General features: G+C 38.0%; 1 pseudogene; it reads left to right on the top strand.

Moving 5' to 3' along the window:
* LOC102600574 (inositol-pentakisphosphate 2-kinase-like) overlaps window positions 1-7,773 on the top strand; it is a 54,249-nt pseudogene that overhangs the window by 31,941 nt on the left and 14,535 nt on the right.

Genomic DNA, 7,773 nt, shown 5'->3' with positions numbered 1-7,773 from the left:
GTTACTCCCTCTGTCCCAATTTATATGACTTACTTTCCTTTTTAGTCAGTTCCAAAAAGAATGACACATTTATATTTTAAGTAACAATTTGCCTATAAAATGTCTTTTTTACCCTTAATGAAATGATTTACAACCACACAAATTTCTATCATTCATTTTGGACCACAAGTTTTAAAAGTCTTTCCATTTTTCTTAAAGTTTGTGCCAAATCAAAGTACATCATATAAAATGGGACGGAGGGAGTAATATATATTGGGCCCCGTGCTGGCACGGGGTCCTATATCTAGTTTAAAAGATAATACTTAACATTTACAAAAATTTAAAAATGATCCCACTATTTTAAAAAAAAATTAGGCAGTTAGCTTTGAATTAGGAACAAACACATTCAAATTATTATTATTATTATTTTTAAAAAGGAGATCAAAACATCAGAATACATATATTTGACCTTAAACTTGACTTCAAATTTTAACTTTGACCTCCAACTTTCATAGTGCACAAATAGACACTTAAACTTGTATAAAGTAGAACAAGTAAACACATGAGTCCTACATGGTACAATACACGTAGGACACCACGTAGGACAAAAAATGACATGTAGGATGCCATGTAGGTCATGTGTGTCTATTTGTTCAACTTTATACAAGTTTAAGTGTCTATTTGTGCACTATGAAAGTTGGAGGTCAAAGTTAAAATTTGAAGCCAAGTTTAAGGTCAAATATATGTATTATCCCTTGTTTTTTCTTTGGATTTTTAGGTAATTTACAATCTCTAGCTATATATCCTAATTTTCCACAATTATAACAAGTACATTCCGTTAGTTTTCTTTTTGGTTTTTATTTATGTTTTTAAATTTTTATTTATTATTTAATATATCTACAAATTTTATGGTGCTGACATGTGTCTATATTATTTAATTAATTATTGATTATTTAAAATTAGTTAAATTTTAAAATTAAAAAAATTGTTGTGTTGGCATGTATCGTTCTAATTCTAATTATTGGCATGTGTCTATATTTATTTATTTAATTATTGATTATTAATTATTTAAAATACTGAAAATTTTGAAAGTTAGAGGTCATACTTAAAATTCGAAGCCAAGTTTAGGGTCCAATTTATGTATTATGCCGTTTTTTTACGTAAACAAATTTTAAAAAATGTTTTTTATTTATGTTTTTAAATTTTTATTTATTATTTAATATATCTACAAATTTTATGGTGCTGACATGTGTCTATATTATTTAATTAATTATTGATTATTTAAAATTAGTTAAAATTTTAAAATTAAAAAAAATTAGTTGTGTTGGCATGTATCGTTCTAATTCTAATTATTGGCATGTGTCTATATTTATTTATTTAATTATTGATTATTAATTATTTAAAATACTGAAAATTTGTAGTGTTGACATATGTCATTTTTTCTTCTCCTTTTATATATAGATAGATTATTATATTAAATTTAATCAATTAAGCTGCCTGCTTGATTTCCTTCTTCAACCTTCCATCTTTAATTCGTTTTAGCTTCAAACATCTTCATTTTCCCACCAATTTAACCCTACAAATAAAATATACTATTTATCAAAATTCATAAAATTCATGCTCAAAAAGGATAAATATAAATAATAAATGTGAGACATATAATGATTAAAAATATGTATTTTGGCCTCACATCAACGTCACAATGGGTCGTGGCACTGACCACGGTCCGTAAAGGTACCCGTGGCATGCACTTGGTCACTTCCCATTTAAGCTTCTCAAGGCCTAAGTACTGGATCATCTTCACGATCACCACCACGGGCCGTTATAGTGACCACAGCCTGTGGAGCCTTCCGTGGTCTTCACTTGGTTGCTCATGCACTCCATCTTCCCAAGGCCCAAGCACTGCTTCAACTTCACGAGCACAACCACAGACCGTTATGAAGACCACTGTCCGTGAGGTTGGCCGTGATCTTTACTTGATCCTACCAAATCTCAACTCCTCCAAACCTTCATACTGGAAATGCTTCACGAACTGCACCACGATTCGTGAAAAGGACCACGACCCGTCTAGGTACTCGTGGTCTTCACTTGATCACCATCATCTTCTTCTTCTTTTTCCATTGTTTCACACAAGCAAGAATCTGTCTACTCATTCAATCAAACACATCAAAGCATACAAAAATACACTCAATTCTAGTATTAATCCTTAGTTTTCAAGCATCAAATGTGCCAAGATTTCGCGGCTCATCAATGGTCCACGTCCGTGGTTCACACCCCAGTTCCCAATTCTCTAAAGCCAAATGACGAGATGACAGGATAGGCCGTAGGTCCATCTACGGTTCGTCGGTTAAGCCCGTCGTTGACCCCGACAACTTTTAAGTTAGGGTCATTTTGTTCTTTTCCCCTATGCGTTGGACACCTAAACTACGTCGTTTAATCCCTAAACTACGTCGTTTTGGCTAGTTTGAGCCTAATGACTTAGTCAGAACTTACCCTAAGTCATTCATTCACTAGAATTCATCAAACTTACAGCAAAAAGAGGAGAAAAGAAGCAACCCAACCCCTCCAAGAAAGCAACGAGTTTTCTTCGGTTCCAAAAGATTTCTCCGTGAAATTCGTCACCAGGTATGTGGGATTTCACTGGTGGATTCCTTTCATCCACTAGGTCCCTAGAATCAGTCAGATTCTTGATTCTCCATATCTTGTTTATACCTAGGGTTGCTAGAACTTTAGATAATTGTTGTGATTTAGATGTTATAGTATCCTTAATGAGATTATCATAGTTTAATAACATTGTTGCTTAGTTCTTTGCATGAAACTCAGAACCCTAGTTGTGTAGATTCTCTTAGTTCATGAATTACACTAGCTAGGTCAGATAAACAGATATACATGCCTCAGATTTCGAATGTTTCATTATTAGTACTTAAATGTTGCATTTTTAGTTAGCATGTTAAAATATTGAGCTATCTAGTTTATTTCAGTTATGTTGTATTGTACACATTCCAGTTGGGAATAGGCTTAACACCGAGTTGGACTAGTGTCAGTCACCCTCTTAGTCCCAGAACTATGTGCCCCCGTAGGTTTGTAAGTCCCCTATGTTGGGCATCAGGTTTAGTGGCACGCCAGTCATGCCTCTATACCCCTGGCAAGGTATATTGGGTCCTTTCGATGGGGCGTATACATCAGACTCCACGTTTAGCTCACGTGGTCTTATGTCGGTTATTAGTAGCTCCCACAGTCAGACTCTAGTACATTTGACCAGGTTTTTAGACTCTAGTGCATTTGACCAGGTTTTCAGATATACTTTTAGTATTTAGTTTCAACATGTTATGTACGTGGGAATTGAATTCAGTTTAGTTCATATTCAGTATATTTCAGTATCTTCATCATGTTCAGATTATATCATTGCCTAATATGCTTTGTTCAGTTAATTGTTTGTTCAGCCTTATCCTATCATGCAAGCTCAATACTTTTCAAGTACTGACACATACTCTGCGCTACATCTTTTCGTGATGTATGTTCAGGTCCTCAACATTCAGATCACGTGTAGATCAGTTCCCCATCTGTATTCAACAGTATTAGTGGTGAGTTCTCATTTTTCGAGGACGACATACATGTTCTTTTACATTCAGTCTTTCATTTCAATTTTAGTTTTTACTAGAGTTAGTTGAGGCATGTCTGAGCATTTCTAGTCAGTTAGAGGCTTATTTCAGACATAAACAGATTCAGCTTTAGTATTTTGAGTTATAATTCAGTATTACTAACTCTATTTAGTATTTATGTATTCAGACTAGTATTGGGTATTCCCCATAATTTAATTTATCTTATGTTTTAAGCTTCCGTATAGTATCTGCTGTTCAATTTTTTAAGTATGCTTATGATATGCAAGATTAGGGTTAGCTTGGGGTCACTCGTGATCCTAGGTCCCGTGTTTACGTCAAGCGGGTAGCCTCGGGGGGTGCAAAACTTGGTATCAGAGCATTATGTTTAAGAGTCCTAGGATGTCTGCACTAAGTAGAGTCCCTTTCATGGGTGTGAAGCGAACCACACTTATGAGGGGGAGGCTACGAAGTGTTTTAGGAAAAAAACTTCAGTTTCTTGTTATTCTTATCGTGTGCGAGGGTATGATCTCATTTCTAATTCGACGTTATGCATTTTAGATCATGCCTCCTCGTAGAGCTTACGCAAGGAATGCTAATGCCCGCAATGCTAATGCAATTCCTCTAGTCCTAGACCATGAGGTTTCAAATATAGAGTTTTGGAATACTATCCAACTTATGGCTCAGAGTGTGGCCAATCGGAACAATTAGAAAGGTCCAGTTCCTACAAACACTAGTGGTGGATCAGTGGCGGCTAGGATCTGAGATTTCGTTAGGATAAATCCACCTGATTTTCTAGGGTCACAAGTTGTGAAGACCCCCAGAACTTCATTGATGAGGTCAAGAAAATCTTTGGAGTGATGCAAGTGACTGGAAATGATAAGGTAGAGTTGGCGTCCTACCAGCTTAAGGATATGTCTCACATATGGTTTACGCAGTGAAAAGGCAACAAGGGTGAGAATTTAGCTCCTGTGACTTGGGAGTGTTTTATCGGAGCTTTTTTGGACAATTTCTTCCCAAGAGAGTTGAGGGAGGCTAAGGCTCAGGAATTTATGAATTTGAGACAAGGTTCTATGTTAGTCTAAGAATACAGACTTAAGTTCACCCAGCTCTCCAGGTATGCTCCACAAATGGTTGCCGATTCTAGGGCAAATATGAGTAAGTTCCTATTTAGGGTATCTGACTTGGTGAAGATAGAGTGCAGAAATGCTATGTTGTTGGAGGATATGAATATCTCTAGGCTCATGACTCATGACTCATGACTCATGCTCAGCGGGTTATGGGAGATAAGCTTAGAGAACTAGCTAAGGACAACAAGAAGGCTAGATCAGGCAACTAGGAGTACTCTCAACAGAAATCGGGTGGTGGAAATCGCTCACAATTTCAGCAAAAATCTTCAGCTCCAGCGCCTTCATCAGCTAGTGCTCCATCCCCCGATTTTCAACAAGATCAGAAAGGTAGGGCATCAGGCTCTATGTCTCAAGGGAGTACTTCAGGTAACAAGACCTACCCTACTTGTCCGAAGTGTGGTAAGAACCATCCGGGCGAGTGTCTTGCAGGAAACAAAAGATGTTTTGGGTGTGGTCAGTATGGTCACAGGTTGAGGGATTGCCCTTCTAAATAGGGACAAGGATGTAGCAATAATAGGGCTCAGCTCTAGCAGCACGAGCAGTTCGCCCAACTCAGTAAGGTACTTCATCTGGTACAGGTGGCGGTCAGCGCCAAAACAGGCTGTATGCTCTCCAGGCTCGCCAGGATCATGAAGATTCTCCTGATGTGGTTACTGGTATGTTACGAGTCTTTCATTTAGATGTTGATGCTTTGTTAGACCCAGGGGATACTCTTTCCTTTGTAACTCCATATATAGCAGTAAAATTCGGTGTCAGTCCAGAAACTCTTTCAAAACCCTTCTCAGTCTCTAATCTAGTTGGTGACATAGTTATAGCTAGACAAGTATACAAAAAATTGCCCTGTCATAGTCTCTCAGAAAGTCACCTCAGCAGATCTTGTAGAGTTAGAAATGGTAGACTTTGATATCATTCTAGGCATTGATTGGTTACATTCCTGTTATGCCTCAGTTGATTGTAGGACTAGGATCGTTGGTTTTCAGTTTCCAGATGAGCCAATCCTAGAATGAAAGGGTAGTAGCTCAGTGCCTATGGGTCGATTTATCCCTTACCTTAAGGCCATAAAGATGATCTCTAAAGGGACATCTATCATCTTGTTTGGCTTAAGGATTCAAACTCCGAAATCCCAACTCTTGAGTCAGTCCTAGTAGTAAATGAGTTTCCAGAAGTGTTTCCAGAAGATCTTCTCAGAGTTCCTCCCGAAAGGGAAATTGACTTCGGAATAGATCTCTTTCCATATACCCAGCCTATTTTGATTCCTCTATATAGAATGGCTCCAGCTGAGCTCAAGGAATTGAAAGAATAGTTGAAAGACCTTCTAGATAAGGGCTTCATCAGACCCAATATTTCCCCATGGGGTGAACCAGTGTTGTTCGTGAAAAAGAAAGATGGTTCTCTCAGGATGTGCATTTACTATCGCTAGTTGAACAAAGTCACAATCAAGAATAAGTACCCTATCCCAGGATTGATGACTTGTTCGACCAACTTCAGGGTGCTAGTCATTTTTCGAAGATAGACCTCAGATCCAGTTATCATCAACTCAGAGTCAAAGATAGTGACATCTCGAAAACACCTTCAGAACTCGGTATGGTCATTTTGAATTTATAGTTATGTCATTTGGACTAACCAATGCTCCTACAACTTTCATGGATTTAATGAACATGGTGTTCAAGCAGTATTTGGACTTGTTCGTTATCGTCTTTATTGATGATATCCTCATTTACTCTACGAATGAGGAATAACATGCGACTCATCTGAGAGTTGTTTTGCAGACTCTCAAAGATCGCCAGTTATTCACTAAGTTTAGCAAATATGAGTTTTGATTACAATCAGTTGCTTTCCTTGGTCATATCGTATCTAGGAAAGAGATCTGAGTGAATTCTCAGAAAATAGAGGCAGTGAAACAATGGCCCAGACCCACTTCTCCTACAGATATCAGAAGTTTCTTAGGTTTAGCTGGTTATTACCGAAGGTTTGTAGAAGGATTTTCATCCATAGCTTCTTTATTGACCAAGTTGACTCATAAAAAGGTCAAGTTTCAGTTGTCAGATGAGTGTGAGAAGAGCTTCTCGAAACTGAAAACTAGGTTGACTACAACTCATGTTTTGACTCTACCAGAGGGTTCAGACGGTTATGTGATCTATTGTGATGCATCCAGAGTCGGCCTAGGTTGTGTGTTGATGCAGAGAGGTAAGGTTATAGGTAAGGTTATAGCTTATGCTTCTAGACAACTTAAAGTACATGAGAAGAACTATCTGACTCATACCTCGAGCTTGCAGCTGTAGTGTTTGCCCTAAATATTTGGAGACATTACTTGTATGGTGTTCATGTAGATATGTTCATAGATCATAAGAACCTCCAGTATGTGTTCACCCAGAAAGAGTTGAATCTTCGCCAGAGGAGATGACTTGAATTCCTCAGGGACTATGCTATGAATGTGCTTTACAATCATAGTAAGGCCAATGTAGTAGCCGATGGTCTTAGTAGACTATCTATGGGTAGTGTAGCACATGTTGAGGAAGAAAGGAAGGAATTAACAAAGGATGTTCACCGGCTTGCTCGCTTAGGAGCTTTCCTTATGAACATATCAGATGGTGTGACAGTTCAGAATGGGTCAGAATCTTTATTGGTAGCGGAGGTTAAGGAGAAATAAGATAGTGATCCTATATTGCTTCAATTAAAGGGTGCAGTTCATCAGTAGAAGGTTGAGATTTTCTCCCAAGGGGGAGATGGTGTGCTTCGCTACCAGGGTCATTTATGTGTTCCTAAGGTGGGTGAGATGAGACAGAAGATCCTTACAGAAGCCCATAACTCCAGGTATTCTATTCATCCAGGTGCCACTAAGATGTACCGTGATCTGCGGGAAGTCTTTTGGTGGAATGGCATGAAGAGGGATATAGCAGATTTTGTGGCTAAGTGTCGTAATTGTCAACATGTTAAGGTAGAACATCAGAGACCCTGAGGTATGACTCAAGAGATTAACATTCCTACATGGAAGTGGGAAGTGATAAACATGGACTTCATTACAGGTTTACCTGGTACTCGCAGACATCATGACTCCATTTGGG

Source organism: Solanum tuberosum, unplaced genomic scaffold (genome assembly GCF_000226075.1).
Source record: "Solanum tuberosum cultivar DM 1-3 516 R44 unplaced genomic scaffold, SolTub_3.0 scf00084, whole genome shotgun sequence".
NCBI classification, from domain to species: domain Eukaryota; kingdom Viridiplantae; phylum Streptophyta; class Magnoliopsida; order Solanales; family Solanaceae; genus Solanum; species Solanum tuberosum.
This window is presented reverse-complemented; position numbering and strand designations above follow the sequence as displayed.